Source organism: Lepeophtheirus salmonis, chromosome 1 (genome assembly GCF_016086655.4).
Source record: "Lepeophtheirus salmonis chromosome 1, UVic_Lsal_1.4, whole genome shotgun sequence".
Taxonomy (NCBI): domain Eukaryota; kingdom Metazoa; phylum Arthropoda; class Copepoda; order Siphonostomatoida; family Caligidae; genus Lepeophtheirus; species Lepeophtheirus salmonis.
In genome coordinates, this window is record NC_052131.2 from 14,967,686 (window position 1) to 14,995,149 (window position 27,464).

Below are 27,464 nucleotides of genomic sequence, written 5' to 3' on the forward strand. Positions count from 1 at the left end.
TTAAAAGTTTTGGCATCAACGTTAAAGAATTCAACATCAGCAGATAATTGATACGGAGGGCAAAAACTATCTACCAGCTCCTACATGATTGGGATGACTATTAACAATGGTCAGATCAATGGTGTATGTACAATGGTTGAGTCAAAATTGGAAAGAAATTTTCTATACTCACCTTTTGACATTACGTATATGAATTGGTTTTAGCAAATATTTGCTGCATTTATATGGGTCCCTCATCTAGAATTGATATTCAAGTTTTTAAAATGTTTCAGAAGGAGTTGGCAAAGAGCTACAAAACAGGCTTTAATTCAGTTATGTCCAATGATTTTAAACTCCTTTCTGATATGAAGGATAACATAAAAGACTTTGTTATGATAAAACTTCCATGGGATCAAGTAAGAATTGATTATAGAGAGCTATCATTTTTCTTGGGGATAATCTTCCTCGAGATAAACACTTTATTTCAATAGGAAATATACACCGTTCTCGTTGGATGAGTAAGGCACTGTACAATTTCAAGTTTTATATTTATTGAGATTAATTCGAGCTCACTCCTAATGAAAGAAGAGGAATTCGTATAATTTCAATTTTCATTGTGAAAATATATATAAGAGGTGGGTTCATAGATCTTGATTTTATATATTCTCCTCGACAAGATCCTGAATTTCTGTTATTATTATTTTTATTTTATTTTTGAAAATAGAGATTCAGCAAATTCAAAATTATATTATCACAAGTAGCCCAGAACCATAGAAAGAGATTCCAGATTTAAAAAAGTTCATAAAGTAGAAAAGTTTGCTGGAAATTATTTCAATATTAACAACACTCACTTCATTATTAAGGATATTAAATTTTGGCAAAAAAATAATAATAATAAAAATCAGAATAATAGAAGATTATGTAAAAAATTTATTTTAGAAGTTTTTTAAAGAAATTCGGCGACTTAATCAAACAAAAGGAGCTAATACAAACACCTTTAATGAAAGATCAGAGTCCTTCTGATATTATAATTAAAAAAATATCTTTCAATCTTATTTTGTTTAAAATCAAAGAAAGTAATGAAAGGACAAAGTAAAAGATTTTTTTTAAAGTCGTAAAATAAATTTAATCATATCTGCTTGTGATAAGAAGATATAAACGAAGGTCAATTTTCAAAACTTTAAGGCAGTTGGGCTACCTTTAAAAATTTTTAGTGACTGTTTTTTACCCAAATACATATTTTAAGGCCACGAAAGCTCTACATTTCAAAAAAAAAAGTTAGAAATGTACCAGTCTTCTATATATGTACAGTAATGAAAATCATGTGTATTTTTCCGACAGTAAGAGTTTAAACTATGACTACTGTTTTCAGATAGCCAAAATACAAGTAATTTACATCACTGAGTGTGTATATATATGGTTATGCTATCGTAAATTTGCAAACATCCTGTTGCCAATGCAACATATTGTGTAATAGATAAAATGACTTTCATCCAGAAAAAAGTTATTTTTCCAAATAATTCATCAACAAGTGTATGAAAGAGTTATGAGAGACATGTGCAACCAAACTTGGGAGAAAAACGAGGATGCATTTATCATATAAAAATCATCATTAAATATCTTAAAAATCATATGACATTAATTTAATTATTCATGTTTATGCATAGATGCAAAAATGAATAAAAGGGAATCCGTACTCTGCTGCAAAAAAAAAAAAAAAAAAAAAAAAATGGAAAAAAAAAATAATGAAAGCCATAACGACCGCTTTAAAAGTATTAATTAAATGCATTTGCGGGGAAAGCTATTAATTATACTTAAAGGTATTTATACCTACATACATGATTATATATCCATTGTTAATTTATTGAGGCAGGGTAGAGTACATACATAAATATATATTTAAAATCGGAAGACTTTTATACAAAATACTCATCTTTTGATCGCTATTTACATTGAACCTATGAACATTTTTCTTTAAAAAATCATAGGATAAAACCCGACCCTAATTACAAGAGATTTATTATAATTGACGCGAGTCTCTTTTCTACTTTAGTCCCTCAAAAAGTATCAAGCAACCTGACCTCCGAGAACAATGGACCAATATGACCAATTAGTTTGTGACAAGTAGAAAATTAATACCACTTGTTTTTCCTATTTTTATTGTAGAGATTTTAGTTTTTTATAGCATTTCCTTACTTTTCAATATTTGAAATATTTTTTGGTATTCCATTTTTTCCCCGAATTGCTGTTAATTTACATTTAAGAGGCAACATACTTGTATTTTTTGGATGTTAAACAGCACTTCTCTTTTACGAACGTTACTCTTAATACAAAGTACTATTTTAAACATTGGATAAAATTTGACATACATTTACAATAATATTATGTAATTCCTATCAGCAAAGAAGGTTAAAAAGTAAGACACAGTAACATTCTCTGTAATAAAATGTACAAAAAGTCGGTAAAATATGATTTATTGTCCATAAGATACAAATAAAACTTCAAAAATTTAACAATATTTCCTCCATTGGTACAAACTACAAACTTAAGTATCTTATAAGAACTAGAGGAACTAGCACACACAGTTTCTTGGGAAACATCATCCTAAAAAAACCTCTGAAGCTAACTTTTAGAGCACCATTAGCCTTCTTCTCCTCCATACAAAGACAAAGCCCGGGGTTGTAATTAGACAATGAAAGATTACAAAAATAGTCAAAATTTGACATAACTCACAATTCAACAATTTCGATAATGTGGGCGGGTCCTCCATTCTGTTGAAAGTATATTGGGATACCCGAAAATAACTCCGTGCTAGTATATAAGTCTTCAGGAAGTCAAAGTAGACATTCTTTTTAATCTCAATCTCATTTGAAGTGTAGAAAGGGATGATAGTTTGCCAGTTGAGGTCACTGTACCCAATGCCATGATGGAAACTGATTTTCAAAGTCTGTTTGTCATTATTAACTTGGACAGAGGAACATATTTGAAGTTATTAATGAAACCATGAAATTACTTAGAAATCAATTGAAAATGCTACAAAATTGATGAATTGTAATTTATAACAACTCTGTGTTCAATTTTTAAACAACGCTCTTTATATGAAAATGCATCTCCTTGAACGCCACGTCATAATTATTTGTAATTGCATATCCTAGAAATTTGATTTTAAGCCCTCTCTACTTATATTTTAATCTGTAAATGTTATATTTCTTCCTTTGGACAAAAAATATTTTTTTTGTGAATAATAGTTAATTTTATATAAAAAAATACTGGCTAACGTAATATGTTTTCTAAATTTTCCTATTTTGATATATAAAAACTCAAATACTTTTCTAAAGTTAAGACTCACGTGACAATAAGTATTTAAGAAAAGAAAATGCCTAAAAGAAATCAGTACTGCTATGAATTAATCAACAAAGATACTTGTGTATAATTGTTTTTACTTTCACTTCTTGAAGCATTTTCTGGATTTTTTGATAAAAAAAATTATTTTGATTTTAGGAAAATTAATAAATCTGATATAACGTTTTTTCATCTCCAGACTTTAAGGGAAACATTTATCTGCGTGATTGCATTAATATGTCATAACTTACGTGTATAATGCCATATTAACCTGAATGTTCATTCCTCTATCCTTTTTGTTACTTTACTTTAATTTAATATTATGATTATATTTCCCTTATAGAATTAGGTCAGTCTTTTTATAAGGAACCTTATTTCAATATATTACCATTGGTGTTATTCAAAACACAACCACTACTTATTTCTTTGTTAACATATTTATTTCTTTAAAAGTTGCAAAAATATGATGAACGTGGTCAATCTACAACATAATGTGTTGAACAGTATAAATTAAATCGTATCATTGACAAGTTTAATTAATTAGACATGAGTCTTAAACATATAAATGTTAATATATTAAATTAATTATATTAACTATAGTATTTTAACTGTACCAAAATATATATTTGTATTTCAATAACGTATTCATTGTTTTTTTATTACGTATTGGATCTGCAGGTACCTGTTTCTATAGAAATTTAGTGAACTACCGGATTGCATGCAGTACCATTACGTCATTAGACCCTATATCACGTAATCCCACTAGCCAAAAAAGACCCATTTTGTAGGAACTGTATTCAGGAATAATTACTAAGATATTTTATCTTTCGAATGCTGGAATGTTTTTATCTATTTTTATTATCTTTAATTTTCATCTATACAATTATTTAATTTTGAAATATGGCTATGAATCAAAATTATACAATAAAAAAGTGATTGTTTCAAAAAGGCTTTAAATACATAATTTCCCAGAGTTTTTAATCTTGAAGATCATTTTCGTGTTCTATGGCTTTAATAATAGTAATAAATGTGGTTTTTACCAAGTGGGCGATACAAGACCTCCATTTTGTTGTATATTTTTTTTAAATTAAGACAATATTTATATCATATTATTAGCTATCAAGTAAATACTAAATAATATTCAAATTCGGAGAATATAAATCTTAACTTTAAAAAAAATGACATTACACAAAATATTGTTCTGTATGGATAAAAATATGATGTAATTACTAGATGCTTTAACTATGTATCCCAACATTTAAATCCAATCAATTCCCGGAATTATTTACTCCCATGAATAAGTTTTATGGGACATTATATATGGTGTTAGGAAATAACAGAATGAATCATGGAGCATCATTATTTATTACTATTCTTCATGGGAAAAAATTTCGCAATTACCTAAAGCCTTAGAAAGTGAAAAAATTTATTTGTTGTTTAAACCTTCTTCCAAAAAGTTTATTTAAAATTAGTTCATTTCAATTATGAGTTTCTACAAAAAGAAAACATATCTCAATTATTATTAATTTTATAGCCTTATAACCTTATCTTATTTCAATTTTTTTATACTTATTTCACTATAAGTAAGGATTCATTTGATTGCCAGTTTTGATCTTAAAATCTTAAAATATAGTTTTACTTTTTTTTAAATGGTTTGTATTAATTAATACAATTAAAAACTGTCAATTTTTTTTGGAAAGTTTAAATAACTTAATCAAATTGTCTTAAAACTTAAGAATTTGAAAAAAAAAAAAAAATTAACGGCTCAAATATTTATCTATTTTTATTAATTTAACAGTATGTAAATGTAAATTCGGGATAATGGTATAAAAAAATTATTTAACTTTCAAATTTGTGATCAAGTTTGTGTAGAATCAATGTCATGTGGACATTTTAGTACCACTATGCTAAGAATTACAATTGCCTATTTTTAAAAATAGAGTCATTTTATTTATATTTTTTTTTTTTTGAAGTTCAAAAAAAAAAATCAATTCTTGATTTTTTTAGTCAATTGATTCTTTGTATCGATACATATAATTTGGCACCTCTGAAACTATATTAATCAAAGTAAAGCATGAACACCCATCCCTCTCCTTCAACCCTAACACTCCGTTACTCTTTAGAAGGATAAATTATCCAAAAATCTTTCTTTCTGCAACAATAATATAAAACCATACGGAGGTCTAGGGTGGCCTATTTACTCCTACATATATTCCTGGACACCTTTTCCTGATCAAATAAAGTAATCATGTGTTTATTACAATTTTACTAGCAAATAGCAACAAACACATAATAGTTGTCAACGAAATCACAACCAGTAAGTTATTGCAGTCTATCTAAAGACATGAGAGACTCGTTGATTTCGGTGTTCCCAGCAAAGAAGCCAAAAGGCTCTTGGTTATAACTTTATTTGTTGTCTGCTTTACAAAACAACACAACGGCCTTGTAACTGTATTGGAATAAACAAAGTATGTTTATTCTTATGTAATCATGTAATTTACTTGTATGTATAAATTATATGATTACAAATAAAAGATGCTGTAACCGTTACATATAAATATATAAATGTAGTTCTATTTACAGCAATAATCATCCTGAGTCAGGAGGCAAAATATTATGCCTCGGATATGACATAATAATACTATCAATCAAGCTTTATATAGGTGAAATAATCTTTCTAGTTAAGTTCTATGGATATTTACCGGTTATGAGTCTAAAAATTGAAGTATCCTAAAATTAGAAGGAAAATTAATATAGTTTCAGGAGCTATAAGGATGTTTTTCTATTTTAAAAATTTAAGAAAAATAATTTTCTTAATTTTTTAATGAAAATTAAACAGTCATTACTCACAAGATTTCTTCACAGTTCAAATACTTAGGTTATATCGGTCTTTAATTGGGATTTAAAGTCGATTTCATTCCGTTCTATCCAGTTTATCCCTTTTTCATCCTTGTTAAACGTTTTAAATCTTAAACTATCTCTATTACAAGACATCATTTTCACATAGATTATAATAAAGTAGGGTAGAGTGGGATCAAACAGGTGTATTAATTTTTCTTAAGCTGACTCATTCATGTACACGTCCATTAAAAACAAATTACTTTTATCAATTTTGCAATATGAATAAATTAATTATATTTTATTTAAAATAGTTGGGGTTGACCCCACGTTAGGCAAAATGATTTTTTTGGTAAATCTAATTAAATGGAAAAACATCTTTATAGCACTTGAAACTATGAAAGATTTCTTTTTAGTTTTAAGATACTTCAATTTTTCCCTGTAACATTTTTAATGTATATGTTGTACCAAAAAACATAGAATCACTTAAATAGATATGATGTAATTTATAGAATAGGCTTTATTTAAGTAAATTTTATAAGTTATAAAAATGTGAAAAGTTATCAATAGAAAACTGAAATAGACTCATTTGATAGAATACCTTATTTGAGCCCATCTTATTATCTTTCAATTTAGTATAGACTTTCAGTATCTTGAATCAGTATACCTATTTGTTCAGACAAATTCATGAGAATAGGGTGGGATCATTATTTACTTATTTGTTTGTTTACTATGACTTCGAATTTATGTTCCATCTCGCAGCTTTAAATACTTGGCTAATTTTCTCCTTCCTTATCAGCTATTAGGGTATGACTATTGATTCCATATTTGTTAGCTTACTAGCAATAAAACTTTTATCTCTGCACCATCTTGAGACGATGAATATTAAGCTAGTTTGCACATTCATTATTATTTGTCATTGTGGTTAATTAATAATTGAATTAAAGTATGAAAATATTAATTACATTCGATCAGTAGCTGAGATACATAGGTGCTGCATCAGGGGAGCACTGGCTGATTAGTTATTTACTTTTTGAAAGATAATAATAATGAAAAGTTGCGTAATTATTTTTATGTTACTCCCCCCTTCCCTTTTGAATAGGTTCCATCATTTCTGCTGAGAGAGATTAAATAATCACTGATATGATATCCTTGGGTAAAATTTGTTCGTTCCCTGGGTGAGGTTTTACATTTAGTTGGATCGTGTTTTACTGGATCTAACAGTAGAAGTTAAAATATTTGGACAGATACATCTTTATAATTAACCCAGTGTGAACGATAAAGTTAGTTATATCTCTTAAGGGGTTTTATGGATTTTTGCAAGGATTCCAGCAATTTATCATTTTGATGGCAAGTTTACTTAACAGTGAGAGAAAAAAGTACATCCAAAAAGATTCAGAGTAAATTCATAATTAGGTAAGGAACATATTAAATTCCAGAGCTCATTCTTCAAGAAACATGTATGTATTTACATTAACATACGTACTTAAAGTAGAGTCAATAACCGATCACAGGTTAAGAAACGTTCCTAACGATACATAAACCTACTTACGTATTCTAAGGTGGATCAAGAAGTGAGTTTAGGTTGGACTACTCATCAAAACTAAAATTAACAGAAAACCCAATAAAAAAAAGGGCAAAAATATTTAAATTCAAGAAAGTAAATTTGAGGAAGTCAATTGTATTTAAGGAATTTCATGAGACTGGGGACAGTTGCAACACTTTTTTTTCTTTTTTTGCCTCATGCACTCCAAGTATGTTCAATTTAGAGCCACCTTTTTTTTTTTTTTGAAATATTTAATTTAAAGAAAGTTTCTTATACAAACTAACAAATGGTCTGGAAAGTTTGGGATTCAATCATAGATGGCGCTATTTAAAAAATCCCCTTATGTTCGGATGTTACCAAATTTCAAAAAACAAGTGTCAAAATTCTATGACAATGTTTTTTATTGTTTGTGAGTTATTCTGCTAAGTATGAAGCTTTTCAAAACAATGAATCAATAATAGTTTTGTCTTTAATTTAAAAGTACTTCTTGTTAGGAAAAAATACCATTCAACCGAAAAAATGCACTGAAAAATGTTACAGGGACTCACTCTGCTCAATAAAGGGAAAAAATAGAATCACAATAATTTAAAAAAAAACAATTTTCAACGAAAAAAAAAGTGTTTTTTTGTTAACACTGGGACATATGTTTGTTATTGTTTATATCTATTTAAAGGTCATGTTAGTGAGTAGTATTACCACAAACTGCATTTGAATGCAACACGACAAACTGATAACTGTCTCCTAAGCAAAAGACGGTTGCAAAAGTTCAAAAATATCAAGTTTGAGATATAAATTAAAAGAACTAGATTTAATAATATTTTGTATTGAATAAATTACAAGAATTAATGAAGTAGAGCATATTTTATTTCAATATATTATTATAAATTCAGATATAATATAATTTATATTATAGATATTTATCATCACTGTTTTGAATTTTGATACAATTAAATCCACTGATAGGAAAATAGTCAATAATTCAAACGATATCAGCTACAGGAAAAACAATGAAAAACTGATTTGATTATTACCAAAGTAATGATACTCAAAAAAAGTTTTAATCCAATATCAAAAAAATAAATCGACAAAATTATTGATTTTTTTCACAATAATCTGCATTACAATATACAAATGATATGTAAATTTTAGGGGGTAGCCTAATTTTTGAGAAGAGGGATTCTATTTTAAAGACTTTTTAATATTTAATACTAAGATAATGTAAATTTAAAAGAAAAGTTCATTCTTCATATGGATGAAAAATAAATTAATTAATAACATCTCTGCTATTCTATTTGGGCCGTTGCGGCACATTTTGATCTATTTTTTTTCTTATTAACAAACCCTGTCTTATATACTATTCGAATTTTTCAGAGCATTTACATTAATTATTAAGAGGAGATCGATGGATATCCCTAATATATATTCAATCAATTTTAAAAGGATCTCTGCATGATTTAACAAGTTGACCTTAATAGGAATTTCTCATATGAATATGAACAATGTACATATGAATGGATACGAGTTGGTAATTGAGTAGAAAATTAAGCGTTTTTAAATTCGAGATAGATACTTTTTGACGTTATGTTTCTCCTTAATTCTTTTCATACCAGTGATGTCATATATATGTAGGGAAAACCAGGGAATACTTCACCAAGAATATTGGTCTTAAAAATAAAACAGCTACAATGTATAATGTAATGTATGTTATTGTGGACAAAAATCTATCATTTTTGTCAACTTGTTGATGAGATATTGAATAAAAACAGATTTTGGGAAGTATAAGTAATTTATTTGAGGAGGAATCTTTATATATTTAATTAAATGTAGTTTTATATTGTTTCTACTGAAATTTATATCATTTGAATGATTTGGATATTTTTACAACAGGCAATATAATCTTATCAAAATTCAAAACTAACTCATTAAGGAGACATTGAATTTATTGTACTGAGGGCAGTTTAACCAAGTGCTACAATTTTCCTGACATTGTTTATTCGTCTATATTATATATTTACACTTCACACCATGCATGCATGTTGGACAAGGCAAGAGCCTAAAGAGGTGTGTGGGAGTTAATTTATCTGATCTACATATGATATAAATATTATTGTATCTTAATCTTCTATAACGTATTGAAAGTTATAATCATTCCACACGTAAAAAATCCAATTATTAATTTATCTGAAAAAATACTATTTAGTCAAATTCTCTTAAAACTCAAATCCATTTTGAAAACGATTGTAATCGTTCCTGTCTACTGGGAGAGTTGTAACGTTTGATGAGTCACAATTTAAATCTATTTTGTCAAAAAATAACGATCAAAGCAATTGGTAGTCCCAGAGAAGAAAGTATACATTAGGTATATGACCTTCAAAAACAATTCCTATGTCAGATGGAGTAATTTTAATAATATAACATTTACTTATACTTAATAAGTGCCATTGTATCTCACCAATGAAAGTAACATCAATCACAAGAAATAGCAGACAGATGTAGGCATGTGGTGTTAATTTTTGGTTGGTCTACGTCAAACCATCTCAGTTTAATTGAGCCATAAACAAAAAGTGTTCCAAATGTCCCCTAATTTCGTCCTTTTATTTTCCACTCTACGCCATTTATAATGTTTAATCTTAGTTTATACAATGGGCCCCGTTTACTGTCATTAGTTACAATACTATTAAGGTGGAAGCATGGTGTCAGAAATTATTAGACTTGAATCTAAAAAGACGGCTTTTTATTAATTATTACTTAGTTTTATCAATGAGTATATAAATTATACATCTATAAGAACAAATGTGGCCTGATCGGTGTTATTTTTTAGGGGGCTGGTATTTTGAAACGAAAAAATTTATGGAGATGATAATATTCATTTAAATAATAATATGAATCTTGGATTTCGGTCAAATAAGTATATTTTCAACTTTTTGTTCTACAAACAAATACCCGGTCATTTATGAATTTATTGTCCCCAGACAAATATAAAAAGAGAAAGTTCTGTTAACCTACTTTAACAAAATAATAGACCTATTAAAAGCAGTACAATTCATTTTTCAGTGCTTTATACATATCAATACCTACAATAATATAAAATATAAATGCTTACATTGGTTTTCACATCTACCATTTACTCAGTTGAATCCAGTTTGTTTCTCCTCCTTGTTGCATCATCATTTCAAAAAACAGGGCATCAGAACAACGTCAGTTTAATGTATTTCATGAGCAACTAACTTCATTCTATTATTTATTCGTATTGTTGCTTCAATGATACTTATTACTTTAGAAGGAAAAAAAATACATAGAACTCTTATCAGACTTCTTCCTGAAAAAATAAAATAAAAGTATTAATATATATATTTATTTTCTGTAGAAATAATTTCTCAGTATACATTTTAATATGGCAATAGAAGATACTATTTTTGAATGTTCATATTAATTACAACATAAAATGTATTTAGCTTTTTGTATTATTGTAATATCACAATAATGACTCTTCCCTTTTATGCATATAAGTGCATACCTTCTTACACAGTACATAGTACCAAAAAAATTTCCATTTACACAATACTGTTTGTGACTCTACCCATATAACGTTTGTCTCACTTAATAGTCTAATGAAAGCACAATACTTTTTACATTATCATTTTTCTGTTTATAATGCAGATGGAAAGGAAGATAACGTTTCCTCACAATGAAGATAAGAATATCTAAAAAAAACTTTGATAATGGTTTTTTTTAACAAAAATCTTTATTCAATAAATCAAAGACTGATACATTGATAGCAATCTATTCGAAAAAATAGTGCAATATGCTTATTGTACATAATTTGTATGTATTTTGATTATTTATTTACGTATTTTTTATACAAGTTGAAATTTATATGAAAGTTATAACTTGTATAATAAAACTGTTCAAGTTACAACCAAAAAAATGTGAGGAATAATTTTAAATGAAAAATTTACAGTCCTTGGAACGAGGATAATACAATAATTGAATATTTCATAGATTATTCAATAATTTGCTTATACAAGTCGCATTTGCAAACAAATCGCAATTTGTAACAACATATATATGAATGTGTCTGTGTATATAATTAATGTTTTTATCAATCTAAAAAAAAAGAAAAGACTGTAGTCATATCTGTCCGGTCTGATTAATTTTTTCAGTTCTAAAACCGGTCCTCATTTGTCACTTATGGTAACTACAACAGCTGAAATAGCTTATTTACTAACTAATTCATTTCAGGTATTGAAGTTTTATCCGAAATACTTTGAAAGAGACGTAATTTCATAAGTTGAAACAGGAGGTTTTAAGTAGAGATAGGCTCTAGCTATCATTTATAATATTTTCTTCTTTTTATTTTCTTCATTCCTAGCCCAGTGAAGAAAATAAAAAGATAACTAGGGCCTAAATGAATAGTGAAGGAGACCGGACCGATTAGTGAAAAGGGGGAAAAAAAGACTGATTAGGAATCCAGTCTTGGGACCAATCATACACAATCATATATATATATATTGGTCATTCCTTGGGAAATTTTAACGAGGAAACAGATTTGGCTAAAATTTAGTATGTGGCATTATTGACAGCAGACCCCCCAATAAATGAAGTTTTGGATCTGTAACTCACCCCACTCTGATTTTTGAGGCTTTAAGATAAATACATATATTAGCATTTTGATGAAGTGACAGATCGTAAACTAAATCAATGATAAGCAAATACAATACATAATTAAAAAAACCATTAGTTAGCTTAACAAAACTTATGTTAAAATTTATTTTGATTTTTGTTACGGAAAAAAAGTAGGCTGTGACCTTGGTTTTGGATCTTAAAATTTTCAAGGCTTATGGTTTTTGATTGTTTCGAAAATTTTAGTATTTAAAGATTTGAAAATTATGGAATTACGAGTAATTGCGTGATTGACAAAAATTATAACTTTATTTAATTAGTAATTTTTGTATAATTATAATATTTCGATTAAATATTTTCCGATCGAGATAGAAACAAGTCTATTTAGACAACAATATGTACCTGTTACAATGGCACGAGTCAGAAAGTTAACATAGGGCAATTTAAATCTATCAGAGTTCAATGTAATAATATTTTATTCCCATTGATAAATATACTTTTCGTATTTTTCCTTGAAGTATAAAGTTCATTCTTCTCAACTGTGAAATCATTATTCAATGTCTATTGGTAATTGTCAACAGCACCACAATACGTCATTTGAGTTCACCGTATCAAAAAACGAAGTAAAAAAATGGACATTTGTGGGAATAATTAAAGAGTTTCTATCATTGAACATAGAAATGGCAATCCACAACATAGGGGAAATTATAGTGTTAATTTTATTCGGTATTTCATCTAGAAAATTGTCGCACGAAAGTTAAGCCATGCATTTTGCTTTGTTAAGTGCCAAGCCTCTCATGGTATCAAAGCTAACTTAGCGTAAAAATATTTGCAGGTTAGATTTAAGATCAATAATTATATCTGCTTCCGCATGATATTCTGATTTTTATCTCAAAATCTGTTAAGTAGCTCCTGGGTCTACGCCCTTAAGGTGATTCGGTATTGTAGTTCTGATTCCCTCCGATACTATTCAACACTGAAGAGGATCGTCCGATAATAATATGAACATTTTATGAAGTGATCAACGTTTTAAAATGAAGATTTTTTCACCAGTTTTACATTATTTTATCTCTGTCATTATTAATTAGTTAGTCAATACTTGTATTGTTGTTAGGTCTTGGTTAGGTTATTTAATTTTAAGCTATAAGGCTTATTTATGTTTTTGTTATTACGCAACTCTTCGTAATATTTTATTTGGCTTTAATTCTGATGTGCATTATAAGTTATATAAATAAAGACCTTAAAAAAATGGGCAATTGAAAAATAAATAAAATGTATTTATTTTTATGTTAGTGATGTAACGCCATCTTTAATGGTCAAAAATTGATTTAATATCAAATAATATGTCAATTCTCTTGATAAAGATGTATTATATTGTCAATATAAATATTACAAGTAATAAATTAATAAAATTTATAAACTGAGGCAGTTCTATAGCCTAATATCAATGAAAATAATACCTTTTATAAGGTTTTCTAATATTTAGGAACATTTTTCAAGGGACTGGACGTGGGACGGGATCGGACCGATTTTAAGGGCCATATTAAGAATTGAATTGATATAATCTTATTTTTGCCATTTTTTCGAGGGTCAATGTCAATTATAATTTTCTGTTAGCTATTATATTAGCTGTTATATTTAGCTAAATATTAGGATAAGAACACCTATACCAATTTATCCATTTCTAAGTAATTTTACAAAACTCATAATAAATAAGTAAGTATCTTTTTTATTTTTAAGAAACACTTTATCATTATTATAAAAAAGGAGTCAATAGAAATCCAAATAATATTATAAAATGTTTAAACAACAGTGCTACTAGATCACGTCTCGGAATCAACAAACTGAACTTTAAGAATCGCTGGTAAGAGACCTGAACTGTTAAGAGCAAGTGAATCTCTTAGTAAGAACAATGTTGAGTTTATTACTACTCATATTAAGATACACCTTCTGCGAGCCGTTACCACCAGATCGAACGTTTTTAGTGTAAGACGGATATGGAATCACTTTTTTTCTTAGAACGTTGAGCTGCAAGGAAAATTTAGCGTATCGCTCAGATCTGAGTTCCTGGTAGTAATAACAATCATCTGAATAGTCATCACATATTTGATGTATTAGTCGTGAGTGAACCCCAGGCAATTCCCTGAGAGACAATTATTAAGGAAAGGACGGATATTAGAGCCAACGATGCGAGCAAAGCTAAGATAATGGCGAAATAAGTCCTTTTCAAACGATTTGCAGCTTTCTAGAGCTTTAATACGATAAATATGCCATGGAGGATGCTTTTCATCTGATATCTTGAAAGGAGGTTCATGATTAACATTTAGAATATTGTTTTATTTTCAATCAACTTCATGCTTAATGTTTTAGCGGCTCACAGGCCAATTGTAATATGAGGACGACGTCATATTCGTAGTCTGATTCACATGATTTGTCTACAAATAAGTATTTTTCTTGACGAATCATATTCTGCCTTTCTAATGTATATTGTTTGACCATAGCTTTTATGATATTCTAGAAATAGAGCTTGTTTCTTCAGTACAGTGTTGAAGCTGTCCAAAGGTCTCCTCTACATTGTACTTGTATTTAAACTAACAGAAAATTAAATGAGTTGAAAATTTCCTTTTTTCATTTTATAGAAGTAAAAAAAACACATATAGCTTAAGGGTTTTGTTTTTCAAACTACATGTTTTTAGTTAACTCATTAATACAAAAGTATACATATGATATGAACTGAGACTTAAAGGGGCAATATTTACTTTCTAGCGGTATATGTTTAAGCAAATACGTAAGTTAAGTTAATATTTGCAGATACATATTTTATATTCAATTTTCTTGTCTTTTCTTTGCTGTTAATTATGCCCATGACTTTCATAAATATTTTGAGATAAATAAAAAGACTTTAACAGAAAGATATTTTTTTTTCTTATATTGTTAATATATTGTGATATATAATATATCTTCCATATATTAAAAGTGGTTGGGAATGAAAGTAGCAGTTAGTACTACTATTAGCGCCATTTAATTAAAAGTATTGTGTGTAAAGTTTTTGTTACTCAAGTCGGAAATATGTATTGAGACAGCAGACAAAATCAATTTTGAGCTCTTTTGGTACTTTTGCCTCCCTTTTTACCTGATACCATTTACTTTCTAATATAAGGAATGGTTGAAGGGGAGGTCAATGCAGTTTTAAATCTCATAAAATACTCTTTGATGGAAGCAAACTATTCCAAAAAAGTTGTATGCAATAGCTACAAGTCAGTGACTATGTGTCTCAGTCAAGTTACTCAGAACACATTGAATTATATAGTGGTCAATTATGGAAAAAAGTGTTAATTCTTATAAAAATCCCAACAATAGTTTAAATCATTTTTTTACTCATGGACCACTCTGTAAATGTTATAACAATACAATAATGAATAAGACATTATGGAGAAAAACCAATTCTGTAACATTCATGACAATGTTTAATCATGAGCTTTTGTTCGTAAAAGCAATGTGAAAGATTCTTATTGTAAATATAAACTAAATAAATTCTTATTGATTGAAAATTGCAATGTTATTTGGAAGAAATGAGGTTATATATGAACGAATCTATACGTGAATAATATTTTGTCAAATAATGAAAACCAATAATGTGTTTTAAGGCATTATCATATATATCAATTGAAATAAATTCAAGATATAATATAAGATATAATGTAATATATATTGAAAAATAGTATATTTTATTCAATATTGATAATTCATCTATGAATCTGTACATAGGTAATGTTTTTTTTATAAGCTTTAGCTTAATATACATATACCTTAAAGCATTTCTATGCCGAGGTTTTGGAAGCTATTTTATTGTTAATGACTTAATAAGTCATTAATAGTTTTAAAACTATTAATGACTTAATAGTCTTAAAAGGCTGAGCAAAAAACTACTAACAAGTGTGGAATTCGAATCAAAATTCTTGATTTTTTGTTAGGGAAATTACCAATTTTGGTCAAATTCAAGTTTTTGAGAATTACCACATTTGTAATGTTGTTTCTCCTTTTTAATATACCGATTTGTCTTTAATAAGAAGGGAGTTAAAAAAAATATTTTAATAGTTTACTATAAGATTAATTTTAGAACCCTAATTTAGCTAGATGAAGTTAAACACAGTTTTCTTTTTTGATAATTTTTTCAATATACGTAAATATTCATAAATAATTCATTTGTTTTACATTGACCACAATAATGACCTTAATTGTGAGACTAAAAAGTAATTTCATACATTTTAATTGTTTGGGAAAAAGTAATTTCGTATTTGTTTTTATGGCCTTTAATTTAAATTAAGTATATTTTGTTCAATATTGGTCACATCGGATCATACAATAAAGCGTTATGAAAGTGTGAGTGTATACTAAAAATCTTTTTTGGACAGTATCATTCGTGCATCGAGTATGGAGGTCTCAAAGGAAAAAGTTAGTCATATTTTACATTTTTGCTACCTGAAAGGGCAAAATACGTCATCTCTGAAGTGGATTGCGAGGAAAAGAGATAACTTATGTCAATTTCAAGAGACAGAGATTGTGGTCAATAGCCAACGAAGGGACCCAGATCGTGGTCAAATCAGGATTAAATTGGAAGAAGGTTTTTCTTTGTGTTTGGTGGGATCCGCGAGGAATAATTTACTATAAGTGATCCCCTATGATCAAACGCTCAATTCTGCCCTATACTCTGAGTAACTCAACCATGTGAGGCTGGTGATCTAACAGAAGGAGCCAGTATTGGCGAATAGGAGATTAATCGTGTTTGATCAAGACAGCGCCAGGCCGCATTCATCTTTGATGACCTGCCAAAAGCTCCTTGAAGTTATATGCATCCTATCTATGTGAAGGACCTAACAACAAGTTCCTTTCTATGGCCAACGCGTTTGGAGTTACAAATATATCTTCAATAGAACCCTGTGAAAGTTGGTTCTCCGAATTTTTTGTCAATTTGGATAAGGGCTTCTACGAGAAGGGCAATATGAAGTTAAATTCTTGTTGGCAACAAGCTATCAAACAGAACAATGCGTTGGCTTAAATTTGATGACTGTGCACTTCTTTTAAAACATTTAAATAAAGTGAGAAATACGAAATTACTTTTTCCCCAAACCTATTATATACAGTCCTTGTCAATAACCTCTTTACTTCCATCTTTTTTCCTCAGTGAATGACCAATAAGTTTAAGGTCATTTTTTAAATACACCGATGTTTTTTTTTATTCAGGCAACAATGCTATAGATATATGTTTAAACCCTTCAAAATTACAATTGAATACGTGTTAAAAGACTCATTCATTCTACCCCGTATAAATTTAGCTTATCATTATTCTAATGTTTGTAGTTTTAACTATTCTAGTTTTCTAGTTTAATTAAAGTCCAATTATGAAGGGAAAAAAAAAGTTTCGGATGAGTTTGATTTATTTTCCGAAAATTGTCAATTCTTGTATAGTCGAGTTTCTTTTTTCTACCTCCAGTAATACTCGAATACAAGAATACTACTTTTTAAATGTTACTTTAATATGTAAGATGGAATTACACTGATTTATATAAGTGAACATTATGTTGTTACATTTACTCCTAGGAATTGTCTTTGAAGTCCATGTATATAATGTAAATTTCCTCCTGTTAGAGCAACATAAATTGAAATTGAAGTAGAAGTGCTGCGTGGACGTCCAGACAATCGTCTAAAGTGCTCCTCCCCTAAAACCAGTATTCATAATATTTTTAACACAATTAATTTGATAATTCATTTTTGAAATTATCTACGACGGTAGATTCAATAATTTTATAGATATAAATTATAGTCGTTCATGAATTGCTAACATACATAAACATATTATGTAAGCCAACCAAAAATATCTCCTGGAGAAAAGAATAAATACATCAATAATTAAAGTCAAGTTAAATAAGATAAATAGCTAATTAAACTTTAGTTTAAGATTAAATATATATGTAGAGGTGTAAATGATTTTTAATTGATATATTAAACCGCACTTCCTCAAAGTTTTCTCTCATTAGCACATATAAATATATGAGAGATATATTTCCATAGAAACTGTAACTTATACACAAAAGAAAATTGTACAAATTAAAAACAAACTAAATAAGGTGAATAATTTAATATAACAAAATAATTGATTATTCCCTGAACAGTAGATCTATTACTGGGCTATCTTTTGACTTTTTGAATTGTTGGTTTCTATCACACCACTGCTTGATAATTCAGAAACTCATATTGTATAAGACATGTTGAACCAAAGAAAATTTTGGATCTTGTTAAAATAGTACACTTCGAAATCACTTTTGATTTGCATATTGTCTACAATTTGTAAGTTTTATAAGAAAATTGTACAAGTTTTGAGTTTAAGTTAGTGTTGTTTCATTCCTGAATTATTCAACACAGTTCGTTCTTAGAACTGATCCCTCGGACTTTCAAAACTAGAACTGATTAAAGAAAATAATAAATAAATAACGCCATCAAGGACCAAATTTTATATGTTTACAGAGGGATATGCAGGACTGAACTGGATCGGAGTGTGACTAAACCTGACGAAACTTTAGTCTTGAGTACTAAATAAGGAATGATAAAATACTAATCTAAGCCAAACTAGCTCGGAGTAATGGAGTCAAAAGCAAAAAGTGTTGTAACTTTCCCGGTCTCCCTTTCCTGTGATTAAAGATAGGACAGATACATATTTTCTCGGATCTGCGTCGGTTTGGATCTGAAGACGAAAAATTTCAGCTAAATGTCGGTACCCAAACTTTTGTGATCCAGATTCTAAACGAAATTAGACGGATATTTGTCTCAATTAATGAGCATTTTCCCCCAATTTTGATAAATATAGTAACATAATTATTAATTATTATTTGAGTATTATTATAATATTATTGGACACGTTAGTACCTGTACCATATCATACAACAACCTCTTCTTTAAAAAAAAAAAAAAAACAGAAGAAAGGCTAAAAATCAGTTGGTAGTAAGCAAATTCTTCCTACTAATGAATTATTATTCAAAAATAGGTGATACATATTCACAGCTTAATAAGAAATAGTTAGAATTGAACTAACCAATATTAAGACTATTAATTAGGAGGGAAAAAAAAAAGAAACATAAGCAATTGACAACACAATATATATCTGTAATATTTCTGTCATAGAGAGTGTCCGTGGCTATTCCTGAGATATTGAATAATAATTCCATAGTTGGAATAATTGACTCACTACTACCTACCTATTTTTGTCTATTTTTCTGTTTCTTTTCAGAGGAAAGGTTGAGTGATACAATAAAGGTCCCCAATACAATTGTTTATGTAGACAATACTTCGAGCACCAATCAAGATAAATAGAGATGCTGCGTTCAATCTAGATGATATATTGTTTTAAAAAGGTAAACTACAAGCTTTTTTAAGCTTTGTAAAAAGTTGCAGGACCCAAAGCCAAATTGGGTCTCAATCTTTTTGCATATCGCAAGTTAACTTATACTGTACCTGAGTTCTTCAAAATCGGCTCCAGGACCTTTCCTATCCCTACTTGAGATAAGGATGATGCAATAATGGAATATTCCTGTAGTGGTCGATAAATTAATATTGCCTTTTTTTTTGAAAATTACATAATTCTCATATTATGAAGTGAATCAAAATGAAATTATAGGCTTACAGTTTTAGTACCTACTTCATAAATATAACATTAAAAAAATATAAATACATAATATATATTTTCAAAGGTTAAAAATTATAACGATAGTTATAACGACACCCTTTCCTACCCCCTTATAAAACCATCATGTACAAATCAATCTTTATTATTAGATTTTGACAAAAAGAGATAAAACAAAGACTGTTCAATGATGTCTGTTTCATGTTTGCACTAATAAGGGCCATGAAGGATGTTAAATGCAATAAAACTTGTGAAACTAATCATAATATCAATATTTTCTTTCTTTTTCAACATTGAATCAATTGATTAAGATAGATTTTTTTGATAATTGCAATGAATTTAAAATGGTCGAATATAAATTTTTTAGAAATAAGTAAGAGGGGCAAGGGGGATTTTAATTTCAACAAATATTGCTAGTCTACTACGAGATTTATGAGAAAAACATCCGTGATACAGCAATACTACAAAGTTCAGATAATTAGAGTAATGTATATATTGTAGTTGATTGTTTGAGACAATTTTAATGCTATCTTTTTGTATTTAAATTGTGAATTTTATTAATAAAAACGGACTGTATCTATCTATCTATATTATATATAGTTATTTGCATAACTAATAACTTGGAAATAGCGTCCAAGGGACGTTACTTCTTAGAAATGAGGCACTGGTCATGACGACATCCATTGCTATGCCAAAGAAAGAAACCAGTTAATCTTACTGGATTAAAGATTAGGTGTAAATTGGTTTCTCTTTATGAACAAAATAAAATTGCAAATATTTTTTTAGGTACATCTGACAAATGGTAACGCAGGTGTTCTAAAGCCACCTGAGTACTGCTTACAAATGCTGCGCTGAACTCTCCCTTCAGTACGGGCGCGGAAGAATAACAGTTTCGGACATTTAGTACAGGTAGACTGATCAGTTAGTAGTGAGAATCCCTATAATTATTATAATAATTTAAATTTTTATGTAAAGTATATTACTTTATCAGTAATAACAATTTCATGCAATTCATGAAAAAACTTTGGAGCTCTTAGGTAAGTGATAGAATACTATGTACAAATGTTGATCTCCCTGGATATCGTGATTCGGTTTTACCAGAATTTTCTGGGAAATATCTCAATTTAACTATTCCATAATATGAGCTTTCCAAATATATAATTTAATAAATACTAAGATTTTTCTATGCAAATAATGCCCAAACAAGCATTTATAACAAACTTAAGATTGATTATTTTACTACAACTTCACCTTACGTAGAAAATACGAGGAATTTTTTATGACTTTTCAAAACTATTTTAATGTTTATGTCACTTAATTTTTAAAGTACTCATTATTTACCATCTAGTCTAAGAAATTATAAAGACTAAAAAATTGGGAACTTGGTTTTCCAGGAACTTCCTGATAAACTATTTCCTGGAACTGAGAAACCCTTGTATTTAATTACCTTCAACTTACATATAAATATATACCAATTCAATACCTTATTAATACTATGATATATAATTATCTCATTATAATTTGATTCTCCTCATTAACGTAAATAATTATGTATCTATATGCTGCTTTGAGAATAATAAATTCATTTGTTATATACTATTAAAACAAGAAATGAAAGGAATTAGCAGAACAAAAATATATTAAGACTAAATTAATTGTAAAATAAAACAAATATCTTAAAATTCATAAATGTTTCTTTACATATTTCATAGTGTATAAAAAAAAATATTTTTATCTTTTTCTAAACGCATCCTATTACATTAGTAATTCCCAACCTTTTCACTACTGTGGAAGCCTATAGCATCTATAAATATTATACGTGATATATAATATGTTCCATTAAAAATTTATTTGTTATTAATGTGATCTCTCGATGAGCTCTTGACAACACTCAACGGAGCACAAGGGCTACGTAACGCACCTGTTGGGAACCACCGTAAATTACATGAATATTCTATTGGTATATGCAAGGGGGTAAACCTTAAGCATTTTCTGTATGTAAAAAAAAAATCCCAAAAATAATATGGTAATTCTGACAATTTGAAGAATATTTATAAGGAGAGCAGCTTAGCTGTAATAACGATTCATTACATAAGCTGTGATAAGCTATGAGACTAAAGATATAAATGCAAGTCCCACTCTGTATCAAGTAAGGACATAGACATAAATTGATAAATTTTTGATCATCAATTCTACTCTGAGTCCAACAGGTACTTACAATTATAAATCTCCAACAAATCCTCACTTGTACTCTCCGTCATTTTATGAGTAAACAGTTTCCTTGTTACTTTATACATACTTGGATGTTCCCTCCTTAATAATAATAATAGCTTTGGGAAAATTAATACACTGCTCAGATTGCCAACTAAAAAAAAATAGCACGCTAAACATGCTTAGTATTTATTAGCGTAAGGTTATATGTTTTATTTTAGAATTATTACTTCACTTGATCTTAAGACAGTATTGCAGAAATATTGCTCATTAGAGGCCTTAAATACTATATACATGCATAATGCATATATATATATATGGTTCATGAACAAAAAATCAAACAAAAATTATTGTTCTTACGTTTATTTTAAGCAAATAACAATCTTCCATTTGTTTATGAAATTATTCTGTGGGCGGAAAAGACAGAGAAAATTAAGATGCTTTCACCCTATGCATATCTTCAAAATTGGCAAATACAGTCAGTTATCGTTAAGTGCGAAGATGATTTAAGGCAGGAACATTTAACTTCTCAAATACTACAAATAATATATTGTATTTAGAAATTCTAAAGAGTCAAATTATGGGTTAAACCCCATCGGATTTTAGTTCTTTCTGATAGTTATAGTATGATAGAACCAATTTGGAATACTGTTTTTCTTCACCAAGTGAAAAGTAGAGTAAAAAAAAACGCTTTTAAATTATTTTATTTCTCAATTTGGAGATTTTAACTCTGAAGGTATTTGTTACAGCTCAACACAACTTTGTTCAAGGCTATCATGAGAACAGGGGTTTCCTTTGCCCTGTTTCTCGTTCAGCGCATCAGCCTTAGAAAATTTCAGAATTCGATTTCATATGTTCTTTACTGATACTCAATAAAATGATTTGGTAAATAGTGTGGTAGAGCAATCTATATACTCATCAACTAAGATTCCCTATGATGGACATCAATCTTTACTAACGGAATTTTATATTTAAAAAAAAAACACAATGAAAATAAATCAAAACATGGAATATATTTAAAAGATGATATCATAAACAATAAAGTCTAATACGCTCTTCAAAATCAAGAAAAGGAAGAAATCTCAATTTATTTTTTTAATTTATATATATTATTACACACATTTGAGTTAATTATAGATTTTTTTTTTCAATGAATTTTGGATGAATTAAGAAACCAAAGAATTTTATCTAAAACAAATATTTTTATATTTAGCTACATATGGCCTGTGTTTATTTAAAGGCATTTATATTGGCCCCGATATGAACTATTAAGTAAAAAGTTATCAATTAATCACAATTTTGTGTAATTTGTGGCACCTCCAAAGGGCCAATAAGAATAATTTGTTGGTGGAAATTGACAATAATACGTCAAAAAATAAATAATTAATGCACACTCAATTTTGAGAAAAATAATTCTAGGTTGCTTTTTTGTTGACAGTCCCCGTATATAAAATGTAGAATATAGTCATTACTCTTAAATATCTCAACCAAATAGGTATGTAATTATTTTGTTTATCTTTATAAATAAATAATTTTGGAAGTACTTATTATTTTGCTTATTAATTAAGATTGATTTTGAGGTGACATGCCACATAAATATTTAAATAAAATATTAGTAAATAATTTTAAATTTTGTCCAGCCATTCTATTATATTTCGACATTCTTCGACACCATCTTCCACATAATATATTCTTTTAGTTTTCTCATGCCCTATTGTATTTGCGTTGTTATGATCATCAAATTATAATCTAAGAAATATAATTTTACTTGAAATTAATCTAAAGACATCTACGCAAGTCTTTAAGGATCAAATATAAGGCCATATAGAGAAAATGTACCATCGAAGTTGTACATAAGGTACATCCTTGGAAAGAAATTATTTTATGTATCTAAAATAAGAAGGAAAAAAAATCATTTTATTGTCAAGGAGACAATAAGGAGCTAATGTTGTCTTAAGTACATATTCAATTTCAAATTGTACAATTTCAGATAAGATTGAAATTTTTATGTCGCATCCATATATTGTATAGTAAATACTGAATAGTCAAAAGATTAAACAAATTTGATGAGTTAACACAAAAAAAAGTCTTGGACAAATATTTTGAAAGATATACATGCCCAATGTATTGTGGCATCTTAAGTGTATACAGTCCAATATTTCATAAACGTTCAATTATAGACTTTGGATTCAAATTTCTAGGATGAGCTGAGATATATAAAAATGTTTCTTATAGTTTAAAGTCTTTATTTGATTCATGAGGCTGAATGTATGCCCAATATGGTCTTTCAAATAAATTCTTTCCGTGTTGAAGGACTGCCAATGTAATCAACAGACATGATATGTACGTATTTATCATAATAAGCTGAAAGCAGTACCTCCTGACAGTTTTAAGTCATATCACCAATACAATTTCCTAGCAAAAATCAATAACCTGTTGATTTGACTACTTTTAATTTATTTTAACTCTCATATTAAAAACTATAAACAATTACTACATATAATAATATAAAAATAAGTATGAAATCCCTTGACGAATATAGTTCTAATACTAAATACTACTAATAAAAATATTCATAATTGATTCGCAGAATAAAGTGTCGTGGAGGAACTGAAGGCCATCTTACCTTATTTAGTCGCTTCATTTACAATCCATGAAATTACAACTAAGGTTGTTATACTAGATGTACTCATTCTGCAGAATCATTTACGACTGAATAGAAAGAAAAAAATAAGAGAGAGAGGGAGAGATGGGAAACATGAATACATTTCGTAGTAGTATATTGAAAAAAGTGACGAAGAAAAATGTATCTCTCCTTTTTAAGTTCGCAAAAGTAGAAGCTCCTTTTTGTCCCTCCTTTTTCGTTTAATGAATGCATAACTTTTTCAAGGCACTAGAGAGAAATATGCCATTTTTTATACTATTGCAAAACGTATTGTATGAAATACACATGTCTACAATGTTATTGTAGATTTTCCCCATGAAAGATTTGTATTCTGATCCAACAATATGTCTGTAGGTAGGTAAATATAGAGTGAAAATGTGTATATCCACATAGGAAGTCTAATATGGAGTAGTAATAAATCTCTATCAGAAGAAAATGTAACTTTTGAGCGATTTAAGAAAATGGAAAGTAATCAAATGTGATGAAAGCAAATATGTAAATTCTGTGTTTGAGGCAAATGGAAAACTTAGAGTAAATCCCAAGGATATTTTCTTCTATAATTAGAAATGTTCCATCCAGAATATTTATCTGGAACACATTACTTTAAGTAATTCATCTGTTTAGCAAAAAGTGGAAACAATATGCCAAAGTTTTATACTTTCTAATGGACCAAACAAGCTAATTTCTTTGAGAAGAATATATTGTATCAAGAAATTCAGAACGGGGGGGGGGGAGATTTATTTTTCTTTTGGAAATACTTTTTTATTCATTCTCTTGGATTGGAAGATTTTTTTAGAAGAGGGCTTTGTATGGTCAGGACTACTGAAGATGAGACTAGAGGAAAAGAAGACTGAAAGAAAATGACAGGCAAAAGTACATTTAAGTTACTCCAAATCACAAAGGACATGGAATCTAGGGTTCAAAAATAATGGAATTAATATTTTGGATCAAAAAGTTGATTTGGAGAAGGATCGAACGTCTACGATTAAAATCCAAGCCAATAGATGTGTTGAGGACCTCCAGATTGTAGAGCTTAATTTTTCCTTATATTAATTTAAATATCTAATTATTACGAGCACTCTCCCTTTGATAGTACTTAGGCAAATTCTCTCGAAAAAAGGACTTGCTTTTTTTGTAGGAACAATATATAAACATCCAACTACTTTCTATTTGAATTGTAAAAGGATTAGTAATATATGGGACCACTTAACCCCGGATTTTTTTTTCAAAATTCCCCTTGATTTTCTGTTTTATTTATATTGGGCTTGGTTCGGAAAAAATCTATGTTAATTTCACCAAAATTCCGCATATGTTATATAAATAAAGAAGTATTTGAGACACCCCCTCCCCCCGTCTCCCTTTTTTTTAAAGTCATATATTTAATATGATTTAAGTTTGTAACGAATAGATTATAATTATGTTGAAATATTGTTATTCTGTTGGACAAGAAAAAAAAAAACAATATGTAAATAGATAGGTAAATAGCTAAACAGTTCACAACTCTGATCAAATGTAGGTATGTTTATTGAATTTGATTTAAAAAAATGAATAAATGAAGTTGTGACCCTGTAGTAAAAGAACAAAATGAACCTAAAACGATAAAACATTGTAAATATAACATACTCTGTAATATACTTATAGATAATAGCGTAATCTGTTCCTTGGCAATTGTATCTTTGAGCTATTGTGTTATTCATTGACTGTGTAAAGTATGTATAGTAGACTGTCCCTTTTACGGGGTAACACTTTTATCCTCCTATACAAAGACCTTTTCTGCTGGGTACATTAACAAAATGCCTTTGGCAAAGTTAAAGGCCACCTCATACACTTTTGTTTAAGAAAAAAAGATATTTTTCAGTGAATGTAAATTATAATTTTGGACACTGAATTATTTGAAATCTACTTGCCTTGACATATTGTTACTCTCCCGGATTTTTAAAGATAAAATGACTACAGTATAAATATTTGTAGGTCTTTTTATAGAAACAAGTTCAAAAATGCACCTGAAAACGTAACGCAATATTTAACTTTTTTTATATAAATAATTTTTTTATGTTATCTATATTAATAAAGCAAAGTTTGTCTGTATGTATGTTTATTTATGTGTCGGATAAGTGTATAAGTAAATCACAGCTATTGAAGGCTCTAGAGGCTAAAGTATTCAAGTCCCTGGCTCATCATATCATATTAAAAAAGTATGATTAAGCTTATTATTGTTTATTCTTGAGGAGAGAATATCTAAATATTTAAAAGCTATCTGCGAGTGTACTCATGAATAACAGAGAGTAACACTAAGGACTTTTGTTGGTAGAGTTATCTTCTATATTATTAGAGCAAAGTTTGTCTGTGAGTCGACGCCTAAATACTCCAGGAAATGCCGGGTATTACTGCCATTATTCTCGTGTATAAAATAACAAGGGAATATTTGTACAAATTTTGAGACACGTAGATCCATTTTTTATATTTAAAAATATCATTTCAATATAAGGAGCCCTTATCAACTTTTATCCTGTTTGGACAATAATTCAAAGTATATTTTGTCATACTCGATAAGTTAAGAGAGTATTTTTTCACGGTTAATC

At 28.4% G+C, this 27,464-nt stretch overlaps 1 protein-coding gene and 1 pseudogene across 3 annotated transcripts in view; both read right to left on the reverse strand.

Annotated features, from left to right (window-relative positions):
- The window catches only part of LOC121117626 (uncharacterized), a 121,052-nt gene that overhangs the window by 14,075 nt on the left and 79,513 nt on the right, over window positions 1-27,464 (reverse strand). For 2 of the 3 annotated variants that reach the window (XM_071888289.1, XM_071888291.1), the window contains one exon: window positions 10,809-11,024. The gene's annotated coding sequence lies outside the window, so the exon portion shown is untranslated. Of the gene's footprint in view, window positions 1-10,808; window positions 11,025-24,843; window positions 24,976-27,464 lie in introns of those variants that run through there. The other variant, XM_071888286.1, reaches the window with a different exon arrangement.
- On the reverse strand, window positions 13,760-14,732 carry LOC121132108 (uncharacterized; annotated as a pseudogene).